The 12739-nt window shown below is 43.0% G+C and overlaps 1 pseudogene; it reads left to right on the forward strand.

Moving 5' to 3' along the window:
- Positions 1–4502: 4502 nt before the first annotated feature.
- The window catches only part of LOC115464435, a 53127-nt pseudogene continuing 44890 nt past the window's right edge, over positions 4503–12739 (forward strand).

Consider the following 12739-nt stretch of genomic DNA (forward strand, 5'->3'; position numbering starts at 1 on the left):
ATCTCTTCTATTTGATCCCAGCTCTGCCCATCCTCCGTTCTCACTCTACCAATGGTATTACGTCCCTTAATTTGTCGTAATTTATAAGCTAATAATATACTCGCTTTATTGTTAAATTCATAATATTCCTGTTGCACCCGCTGCATTTGTTCTTTAATAATCTGAAGTTCGGAATCTAACAACTGTACTCTGGACCTATGCAGGTCTTCCTGCTGGCGGGCCGTAGCCTGGCCTTGTTTAACAAGCGATTCTAGATGTTGTACTGTTTGTTTCAAGGCTGTTTCTCTCTCCCTATGATCTTTCTGCATGTATGATTGCAATGATATCAGTTTCCCTCTAGTCACCACCTTCAAGCTTTCCCATAAAATCTCTGGCGTAATTCCCGGCGTATCATTAAACTGTAGGAATTCCCTAATTTCTCTTTCAATTCTTTGAACATTTTTTGGATCATCCAATATCCCATCAGGGAATTGCCAATTTCTGATCCTTCTATTCTTTGGGAATCCCCTCAGCACTATCGAGATGGGGGCATGATCCGACCACGATCGGGTATGAATCTCTGTAGATTCTGCCTGGAGGGTTATACCTTCACTTCCCATCCACATATCTATTCTCGAATATGTATCATGTGGAGCCGAGTAGCATGTATAATCTCTCTCACTCCCATGCACCACCCGCCAAATATCTACCAGCCCCCAATGATTCAAAAATTGAAGTAATTTATCCCGTTCTGGTTGAGCATATCCCACCATCCCAGTCGAGTTATCCACCACGGGGTCTATTGTTAAATTAAAGTCACCTCCTTTCAGTATTTCCCCCTGCACACACCTCGAGAGCTGGGTGCCAAGCAAAGCATACAAATCTCCCTGGGATTGACTTGGAGCATAAATATTCACTAATGTGTATGGTTGACCCCCAAGATTCAAAACCACAATCACAAATCTCCCCCCAGTATCCCTTTTGACCTCCTGTATCTCCCAGCTGCAACCTTGTTTAAAGAGTATCCCCACGACCGCTGTTTTACCTTGGTGCCGATTAGATGTTAAATATTGGTGAGGGTATCCTGAGTGTTGTAATAAGTGTTCGTGTCTAGGCAACAGATGTGTCTCCTGTATAAACAGTATGTCCGCTCCCACCCGCGTTGCCTCTCTAAACATCCTCTTACGTTTTATAGGGGAATTAAGGCCCCTTGTATTTAGGGATAAACAAGTTAGCTCTGTCATGTAGGCATATTACCACCTTCCCTACTAGCCTTCCCTAGGGTCTTACTCTGCCTCCAACGCATATGTGTGTTAAAAGCCCCATCCTGAGATATCCCGTGTATCCCTCCCCCCCCCCGTATCTCCCCTCCCCCCTATTCAACCGGTGGGTCAACTTTATCCCACCACTTAAAGTAGAGAATGGTAACCATCCACATGCCAAAATTGCATATAACGTCCCCATATATTCATATATAACCACATTCTGTCCACCATACCTCCGCATACTTGCCCACCCTCACAAGAGCCATATCAAACTCCTATTTAATACCAGTACACATGTCCTGATATTCAAGTCATATTATTCTGTGAGGGTGTCAGCTTCTTATCCGATTGTTGTCTGGTAAGATGCCCCTTGCCTCTTTCCACACATGTCCAGCGCTGCCAGGCCGGCCGAGATGTTGATTCCGATCTACTGTGCTCCTCGGTGCCCTCCCAGGTGCCTCCACCTCTGGCCATGCTGTACGTGCTTCCTCCACATTCATAATCCGGCTCCATTTACCTTCTTGATTGTAGGCCAAAGCGAATGGATGCTGCCATCTGTACATGATCCCTTTGTCACGCAAGTATCTAGTGAAGTTCTTCAACTCCGCTCGTCTTTTTAGTGTAGTAGGAGCCAAATCTTGATAAAGTTCAATAGGGAACGAGTCCCACTGCAGAACCTCCTTTTTACGCGCCTTGCGGAGTATCGCTTCTTTTACCTTATATTCTGAAAAGCATGCAATGATATCTCGTGGTGTATTAGCTCTCAGCCTCGCCATTACTCTATGGGCATGATCCACTTTGATTGATTCAGGGGCCACCTCTTGCCTTTCCTCAGACAGCAGCATGCTCGCAATTGCTGGGTGACCTGCTCGCAATTCAGGTATTCTGCCTGTTCAGGGACCCCTCGGATGCGGATATTAGATCTCCTTCCCCGATTCTCCAAATCTTCGATTTTCTCCCCTAGCGATCTGCACAAGGCCTGCTGTTCCTTCAGTGTATTTTCCACAGTATTCAAAGCCTCCTGCTGGCCATCCAAGTGGTCGTCAATGTCTTCCACCCGCCTTCCCAGCTCTATGATCTCTCCGCGGAGGTCTGCTGCTAGGGTTGCAAAATCCTCGCGAACTGCCTTATATCAGAGCGGATTACATCCAGCAATGCCCAGAAGTCCCTTGCTGAAAGCTCACCTTCCTCCGCTCTCTCATCCGGGGAGACGCTACACTCAGTGCTAGCTTTTTCCCCCGCTCATCTGCAGGCGCCATTTTGTCCGTGTTCTGGTGCGGTTTGTAAGTAAAGTCTTTTAAGGACTTACGGGGCCCCGCTGCGTCTCTTCCAGACATCTCTGCCCGCCGTAAGTCTTCCGATGTACTTTTGCTAAGTCTGTGCTCTCCACGTGCGCTTTCAGCAGTTATATATTCTGAAGCTTCTAATACGGCATGCGGAGCTGTTGTCTCACACCGCCATTGCTCAGCGTGACGTCACCGCTCTCCGAATGACAGTCATTTTCAAAATTGAATCTTCCAGTTTCGGACACCTTAAAAATTCTTGGAGTTACCATTGATCGACACCTAACACTTGAGTGTCACGAAAAAAACACAACCAAGAAGATGTTCCACTCAATGTGGAAATTAAAAAGAGTAAGACCTTTCTTCCCAAGGACTGTATTCCACAACCTGGTACAATCAATGGTACTCAGTCATCTAGATTACTGCAATGCACTCTACGCTGGCTGCAAAGAGCAAATAATCAAGAAACTTCAGACAGCCCAGAACACTGCAGCTAGACTAATATTCGGTTAAACAAAATATGAAAGTGCTAAATCCCTACGAGAAAAAGCTACACTGCTCCCACTCAAAGAACGCATCACGTTCAAAATATGCACTCTAGTTCACAAAATCATTCACGGAGACGCCCAGCCTACATGTCAGACCTGATAGACTTACCACCCAGGAATGCTAAAACATCATCCCGCACATTCCTTATTCTTCACTTTCCCAACTGTAAAGACCTAAAATACAAACTAATGCATGCGTCAACCTTTTCCTACCTGAGCACACAATTCTGGAACTGCTGCCGCGCAACTTAAAAACTCTCTAGGAACTAACTTCCATAAACTACTGAAGACCCATCTCTTTAACAAGGCATACCACAAAGATCAACAAATATGAACTCCTATACAAATACCCAGAACTGTCTTACAACATTTACTTGTTAAACTACTAGTATGTTCTATCACTATCATGTTACCCAAGATCCTTCTGTAATACTAAATGTATATTTTTCTTATATGTTTCCACTATTCATGATGTATGCAAGCCACATTGAGCCTACTACTACTACTACTACTATTTAGCATTTCTATAGTGCTACAAGGCGTACGCAGCGCTGCACAAACATAGAAGAAAGACAGTCCCTGCTCAAGAGCTTACAATCTAATAGTAAAAAAATAATAAAGTAAGCAAATCAAATCAATTAATGTGAACGGGAAGGAAGAGAGGAGGGTAGGTGGAGGCGAGTGGTTACAAGTGGTTAAGAGGTCAAAAGCAATGTTAGAGGTGGGCTTTCAGTCTAGATTTAAAGGTGGCCAAGGATGGGGCAAGACGTAGGGGCTCAGGAAGTTTATTTCCAGGCGTAGGGTGCAGCGAGACAGAAGGCGCGAAGTCTGGAGTTGGCAGTAGTGGAGAAGGGAACAGATAAGAAGGATTTATCCATGGAGCGGAGTGCACGGGAAGGGGTGTAGGGAAGGACGAGTGTGGAGAGATACTGGGGAGCAGCAGAGTGAGTACATTTATAGGTTAGTAGAAGAAGTTTGAACAGGATGCGAAAACGGATAGGAAGCCAGTGAAGGTTCTTGAGGAGAGGGTAGTATGAGTAAAGGCGACCCTGGGCGGAAGACGAGACGGGCAGCAGAGTTTTGAACCAACTGGAGAGGGAAGAGGTGACTAAGTGGGAGGCCAGCAAGAAGCAGATTGCAGTAGTCTAAACGAGAGGTGACAAGGGTGTGGATGAGCCTGCAAAGAGGTGGGAAAATGTGGGATACAATGCAATAAATAAATAAATAAATAAATTTAGTGCGATACCCTTCCCTACGAAAATGGGCTCTGGCATAAGGCTGGAGCGTTTTCAGGGTGTCACTATGGAAACAGGGCTGACACAGCCTAGTAGAAATCAGAACAAAGCCCAGCCCTAGGGGGCAGATCTAGGAGCTAATAAAAGAGGTTGCTTGGAGAAAACTCTGGTCTTTGGTAGCCCACCCCTACCATGACCCTTGAACCAAGGAAAAGTCCTGGGAACCAAGGCAGGAGAAGTTTGCAGTGTGTGAAGTCTGAAGCCCATGCCACAGGGCAGAGGGTGCCTGTGGACTGTTCCCAGCTTGGGAACAAGTAGGAGTGCTTGGAGAAAAAGACACCCCAGGTAGGAGGAATGAGAATGGGAATGTAATGACCCCCTGTCCCAGGATGGAACAGAGAGATTGAAGAGACTATGTGGAGATGATCGTGGACTGAGAGATAAATCAAGAGGAGATTTCCAGTTTAAACAGTTAAAGGAGATTTTAGAGATAGAATTGAAGTGTGAATGCCCTAATATTAGACCAGGTTGATACATTTATAAACTGTTTTCAAGTTACTGTTAGTAAAGCATGTTGAAGTTTATCACTGAGACTGCTGACTAATCTTTTGAGTGAGAGTGGATGGAAGAGTGCCTAGAAAAAAAGTATCCTCTGATTACCGGAATTATTCTGGGCCTTGGCCTGCACCCAACTGCCAGTGAGAGCAGTGTGTGTGCATAAGTATCATTTGTGTGACCAGAGACCTGGGTGGAAAATGTGACCCTGAGAGGGGCTGAGTCAGAGGCGGACCCGGGGTTACAACAGTTTTACTAAAATGAAAGTGGATGGAATTGTAGGGCTATAAAGTTGTTGGGATAAAAATATTAATAGTTACATCAATTGTAGTTTCATACTTTCACTTTTTACTCAAAAAGTATTATATTTTATTATGAGGGGCATTTTTGATATGATGTCTAAATCTGATTTTGGACATTTTGGGGAAAACATCCATAAATCCAGCAGTGAACATAGCCATTTTCAGATCAGAAAAATGTTCAACTTTTTGTTTTGAAAATGGCTATTTTAGATGTTTTTGTGCTCAGTGGGGTCTATCTTTTTGGACCATTAAAAAAAAAAAAAAGTCCGAGGGAAAACACACAAAAACAAGCCATTTGGATGTCTTGGGAATGGGGGGGCAGCATTCTTAGTAGAGTGGCCACACAGGCGTCCAAGCAGAGCAGTGGGGCACCCTAGGGGGCACTGCAGAGTACTTCATATAAAATGTCCTGTAGGTGTAAAAGATACACTTTGTTTTGGGGTGTTATTGGGATTACTGAGGTACCTGACACTTGGAGGGGCATAATCGAACGGGGCACCCAAGTTTTCATGAGGGTGTCCTTGCAGGACGGCCCCATAAAGGGGTAGAGCAACCCGTATTATCGAAACAAGATGGGCGTCCATCTTTCGTTTCGATAATATGGTCGGAGTTGCCCAAATTATGAAATTTAGGTCGCCCTTAGAGATAGTCGTCCTTAGGTCGTTTTTGAGATGGTCGTCCCCGGTTTTTTGGCGATAATGGAAACCAAGGACATCCATCTCAAAAATGACCAAATCCAAGCCCTTTGGTCGTGGGAGGAGCCAGCATTTGTAGTGCACTGGTCCCCCTCACATGCCAGGACACCAACTGGGCACCCTAGGGGGCACTTAAAAAATCTTTTAAAAAAACCAAAATTAGCTTCCAGGTGCATAGCACCCTTCTCTTGTGTGCTGAGCCCCGCAAATCCCCCCCAAACCACTGCCCACAAGTCTACCACATTACAATAGCCCTAAGGGGTGAAGGGGGCACCTACATGTGGGTACAGGTGGGTTTGGGTTTTTTTTGGAGGGCTCAACATTAACCACCACAAGTGTAACAGGTAGGGGGGATGGGCCTGAGTCCACCTGCCTGAAGTGCAGTGCACCCACTAAAAACTGCTCTAGGGACCTGCATACTGCTGTCAGGGATCTGGGGATGACATTTGAGGCTGGCATACAGGCTGGCAAAAAATGTTTTAATTTTGTTTTTTTGTGTGTGGTATGGGGTTGGTGACCACTTGGGGGAGTAGGGGGAGGTGATCTCCGCTTCCCTCCGGTGGTCATCTAGTCAGTTGGGGCTCTTTTTTGGGACTTGGTCCTAAAAAATACATGGACCAAGTCCACCCGGCATTTTGTTTTTCATAATAAGGTGAAGCCGGCCATCTCGTAACCCCGTCCCGCTCCGCCCCCTTCCCAGCCTTCGCTTCCCTACCAACACGCCCCCTTGAAGGTTGGCCGGCACCACAACGAAAAAGCAATTGGGGCTGTCCAAAATTGGCTTTCGATAATACCGATTTGGCCGGGATTGAGAGATCCATAGCTGTGTGCTCAAGTAGGTAAAGTTTGACGCATGCATTATTTTGTATTTTAGACCTTTGCAGTTAGGGAAGTGCAAGTTAAGGACCCCTATATTGGGCAATAATTTCTTTTTTAATTTCACTTACGTAAATGTTTTAATGTGTTCTTAATCTTAACTCAAGTATTACAATATACATTTATTTTTATGTAAGTATTTTGACCTAGTGCTTTGAACAACACTGCCATGCTTCTGTATCTTTTACTAGTAGTTAGATGCAGATTTTATATCATTTGACATTTACTGTCCTTTCAGGTTTCTGGTATTGAATTATTACAACTTCCTGGCCTTTGGTTTTGCAGTGGAGGAGATTAACAACAGCTCAGAGCTCTTACCCAACATCACACTGGGGTTCCAAATTTATGAATCTTTCGGCAATCCAATCTTAACATTTAGTTGCTGCCACTAAAATATTTTCAGGAACTGATACCTATATCCCTAACTACAGTTGTGGAACATCTGGCAAATTGGCTGGTGTTATTGAAGGTCTTCCAGCTGAGGAATCAATTCAGATTTCCAACTTGTTCAGGATATATCATTACCCACAGGTCAGGGGGCTTCTTGATTTTACTTTAGATCCTTCCATATAATACATCATAACAGATCTTTTATCAAAATGAATCCAAACTGTTATCCACAAATGCTTAAATATGTCAAAATATGAAACAAAAAGTGAGGAGGAATGAATGGGGATACCAAGAAAATTGTTTATTCGCATAAAAAATGACCCGACACGGCCGTGTTTCGGCCCAAAGGCCTGCCTCAGGGTCTTTTTAACCTCAGGTAGTCTGATGTGAAACGTGCACACTGAGAGAAATAGTGTAGCAGAACCCACTTGGGTCTCCTCGCCTCTGAAAACATTTTGTAATAACCAGGAACTAGCCTGTTGTACTCCTCTCGTAAGAGACGTTTACGATTACAAAATTCATTTACGATTACAAAATTCTAGATTTTGGGGGGACAATCAAAATAACTTTCAAGAATATTTATAAAAATAAAACCCCTCCGAAAACGGGTATGTGAAGAGGCGGGACAGACCATATTTTTGAAAAAGATGGGCGTCCATCTTTCGTTTCGAAAATACGGTTTGGGACGGACCAAATGCCATGGATTTGGTCCTTTCTGAGATGGGCATTCTTTTTTTTTGTTTGCGATAATGGAAACTAAAAACGCCCAGCTCACAAACGTCCCAATCCAAGCCATTTGGTCGTGGGAGGGACAAATGTACAACACTACCATAGCTCTTAGGGGTGAAGGGGGCAACTACATGTGGGTACAGTGGGTTTAGAGGCCTCCCATTTACCACCACAAGTGTTACGGGTAGGGGTGGGGGGATGGGCCTGGGTCTGCCTGCCTGAAGTGCACTGCAGTACCCACTAAAAATGCTCCAGGGACAGGACTTGTTGCTGGTGTATAACCTTGGCACAGGCAGTTCACACCTGAAGACTAATCTAGCTGAAAACGTCCTTTATTTGAATAAGCACCTTTACTCACAGTTAACTGCAGATCAGAGGTTGTGCCCCATTGGCAACGAGTGTCGCTGGTACTGAGATTAGCAGTAGGTCCGAGCTGGCAGAATGGTGTACAATGCCCTCTTTCAGGCAACATTCAAGGTAAGAACTAAGTGCTGTAACGTGGGCTAACACATGAAAGGGATCTAAAAGTGTCTTACACAAATGGCCACTACCTCATGGACTACCAGAAACAAAACAGGTAACACTCTGACCCAGTAAGCAGAGGGAAAAGCACGATGGGAGTAGAGCCTACCAACTACCAACATCGTGAGCGTTTAACACAAGCTAGTGGAATCACAGAGCCCAATACCCTACACCCACCACAATGCATTGCTGATGTGACTCTGCAGTGCCCTTAACAGAAAAGGTGTCACACTCACCTGAGACCCACATCAGAACCAGGAAAGGCTGTCAGAGGATAGAAGCACATTCTGCTGTCATGGAGGTGGGTACGGCATTTGAGGCTGGCATACAGGCTGGGAAAAAAGTTTGTAAAGTGTTTTTTTTTTGGTGGGAGGGGGTTAGTGACCACATGGGGGAGTCAGGGGAGGTGATCTCCCTCCAGTGGTCATCTGGTCAGTTGGTGCACTTTTTGGGGACTTGGACCTGAAAAAAAGGGTCCAGATGAAGCGGACCAAATTCCTCGTCATAAATGCCCTTCTTGTTTCGATTATCAGCTAAAGACGCCCATCTCTCCTCGGCCAGTAACCACGCCCCAAGTCCCGCCTTCACCACGCCCCTTGATCTTTGTTCATCTCCGTGACAGACTGCTGTTGAGGACGCCAAAAAATCTGGTTTCAATTATACCAATTTGGGCGCCCACTGGAAACGGACGCCCATCTTCCCGATTTGTGTAGAAATATGGGCGTCTTTAACTTTCGATTATGAGGCGGGCTGGTTGATATATTGGTGTACTCTAAAACACTTGTCCAACATTGGGAACAGGTCAAAAAGGTCCTGCAATGCCTCTGAAAGAGTCACCTGTATGCCAATTAGAAAAGAGCATCTTTGAGCAGAAGGAACTGCCTTTCTTGGGCTATATTATATCAGACTGAGGTCTGAAGATGGATCCTGCAAAGCTCTCTGCCAGACGTGACTGGCCTTGCCCCCAGCAGCAATGAGCCTCACAACGTTCCTAGGCTTTGTGAACTATTATCACCAATTTATTCAGGACTATTCTTCTATAGCTACACCTCTGTCTGCTTTGACCTGGGAAGGAAGCTCACACCTAGGACTGGGCAGAGGAGGTGATATCAGCCTTTCACTATCCTCTCTCAATAAGACATTAGAGTGCAAGTTGTTACTTTGTGCTCTTCTTCTCTAAAAAAATTCTCACCTGCTGAGAAAAATTATATTATTGCTATACATACAATGCAACAACATGCATCATACTTGTGCCATTATAACGAAACACAACATGGCAATGGCGTTCTTAAAAGCCGCTGACAAAACAGGAAATGACTTCAGCTAAATTTTAAAATAAATAAACAAGAATTCTGCAAGAATTATATCAGGCACACTGAAAGCACAATGGAAATGCAGACACAGTGCTTCATAGAAAACAGCTCTAGTTAAGCATATAGTATTTAACCCTACTGGTTCACATGAGTCTAACTGGTGTACCCACCATAATTCTCTTTGCAGTAGTATTTTGATTGTATCATCTCTGCGTTTTGAGAGAAACACTCTGTTAATAATAAAGCATACAAAGTCTTTAAAATCATGAGAAAGCACTAAACAATGTTGTGCTAAAGGAGCTCATAATTGCTTCCTGGAAATGCATGATCTGTGTTCATTAATGCATGTATATAGTGTTCTCATTGGCTTCAAGTTTTTGGCATATAGGATTTAGTTTCACTGCTGAAGTTGCATTAAATCTATGTGAGTGGCACATTTGATTGTTCTACTTCAACTATTTCTAATTTGGATACCGAATAGGAGACTAGACTGACACACTTTAAATCATATATCCATTTAGAGCTCAATAGTTCGGCTCTGGTCGAATATTGCAAATTTGAACATATTCCCAGGGGTCTGAGGATATTGAAGGCACTGCAAATATTTAAAGACAATAAAGATTTTGTTACAAAATGGAACATGATCCTAAATAAATGCTCATTGGACTTGATGTTGTTAATCTAGATCAGTTCTGATCAAGAGAAAGAGCTTTTGGACAAAGAATTAATAAATTAAAGGAAGGAGTTTCCTGTCAAGTCTTTGAACAGCGTCATGCATAACTAAAAGATATTTTAGAGAAGTTGAAGGAGTCTATTTGGAAGACTAAGCTAAAAAAAATTGGCCCGAGATAGTCAAGATTATCAACACAATCATGTTTACCCTTGGATGGCTGAACCCAATGTTGAAAAAAATGTGGAGAAAAATAGTGACACCTTTGGGAAGAAGGTAACTTTTCACCCTTTTCAATTTGTAGACATCAAGTAGCAGTGATTTGGGTGATGATTTTTTAGATGGAAGACGTCCAAGAAGACTTAGAAGCAGGGTGAACGACAACGAGGAAACTTCGATCAGTCGCAGGCTCGACCATGGACCCGGACACAGAGACAGTAGACTCCAATGTGATTAATTTGTCCTCTATACAATTGTCAGTGGCAGATAATTTTTCAGACCAAGAAGATCTTTTGGATAGGTTGAGGATTCAGTTGAAATCTCAGTGGATGCCCCCAATCCCTCTTGACCTAGTTGTGAAAGTTTTTATAAAGCTTGTGATGAGTGATATTAATCAGCAATTTAGAACTCAGCCAGCATGATTTTGTGATAATCTATTGAGTGCAGAAAGAAAAGCATTAAAACTTTTACATAATATTCCTCAAGTTATCATCAAACATGCCAACAAAGGTGGCGCAGTTGTCCTACAGGACAGAGCGAGTTATCTATGTGAGATGGAGTCCCAGAGGACTGTTACAACAGCTTACGTCAAACTGGACCAAGATCCTACTGTGCGGCTATAAACAATTATTAAAGATTTGACACAAAAAGGTGTTGATGAAGGATTTCTCATAATGAAGTAATATTGTTTTTTGAATGTACCTCATCCAGTCATTCGAGTCCGGTATGCTTTACCGAAAATTCACAAAGATCTGAATAAGCCTCCAGGGAGACCGACTATTTCATCTCAAGGATCTGTATTAGAGCCACATTTGACCATCATTGATGTATTTTTGAAACCTAAGATATCAGAGTGGTTCTCTTATATCAAAGTCAGGACTCGTTTTTTGAGGATCTTAACTGAGATTGATTTTCAGCCTGGTCAATGCTATCTGATGGCCACGTTGGATATTAAATTGCTATATACTATGATGGCACAACATGAAGTTCTGTCTTATTAAGGAGGTTCTTGAATCTAGAGAAAGATCACATGATGTTCCTTCTGATTTTTTTTACAAGAGCTAGTGAATTTGGAACTGTTTGAGAGCTATTTTTCTTCTCAGATGATATCTATCTACAGACAGCAGTAGTGGCGATGGGGGCAACTTTTGCCCTGACTTTGGCTAATTTATATATGGCTGAATTTAAACAAAAGTGGATCTTCAACTTTTCATGTAAACAATTTTTATGGCATCGATACATGACATATTCATGTTATAGTGTGGTGAGGACATTACTTTTGCATTTTTTGTCCAATGGTTGAATTTGTGCCATAAAGCCAGTTTACATCAACTTCATGAACGGTGGTTCAGTTTTTGGATGTGGAGATCCAACAGACAGAGGATGGTTTTGTCACAAAGGTCTTTGTCAACCCACAAAAAACACCATGTTAGAGTATCACAGTTGTCATCCAAGAAGGCTTAGATACAGCTTACCATTTTCACAGTTTTTTAGATTTTGGCAAATATATAACGGAGAAGATAATTCCAAATCTCATTCAAAGAGATTCTTTGACAATATGTTGGCCAGAAGTATCCTTGAAGAGTTTCGAGAAAAGCATAAAAAAGGGCTAAACATAATAATTGTTCATCATTACTGCAAGACACACAGAGACAATTCATTGACAATGATTGTTAACACTTTGTAGTACGGTTCATGTTGGGTAGGGAAGTGGTGGCACAGATCATTAAACATAATTGGGATGAAGTGAGAATACATCCTGTGTTTGTCCAAAAATGATTAAGGGTAGTGTTTTCGTGTGGGAAAATTTTACAAGAACTTTTGTGCCTGGCACAATTACCTGAAGTGAAAACGTTACAGGCAAGTGACAACATGATAGCTGGCCACAAGAAATGGAAGACATGGATGTAAAACATGTGAAATCACCAAAGAAGTTGCCAGTTTTCAGAATTCGGCAGATGGTAAAATTTATCAACTTCAACAATCTACCACTTGCTATTCTGATAATTTGATCTACATTCTTAGATGTAGTTGTAATAAAATCTATGTCACAAAACGAGTGGAGGAGTGGCCTAATGGTTAGTGCAGTGGGTTGCAGACCTGGGGAACCAGGTTCAATTCCCTCTGCAGCTCTGTGTGACCCTGGGCAAGTCACTTA

This window comes from Microcaecilia unicolor, chromosome 3 (assembly GCF_901765095.1).
Source record: "Microcaecilia unicolor chromosome 3, aMicUni1.1, whole genome shotgun sequence".
Taxonomy (NCBI): domain Eukaryota; kingdom Metazoa; phylum Chordata; class Amphibia; order Gymnophiona; family Siphonopidae; genus Microcaecilia; species Microcaecilia unicolor.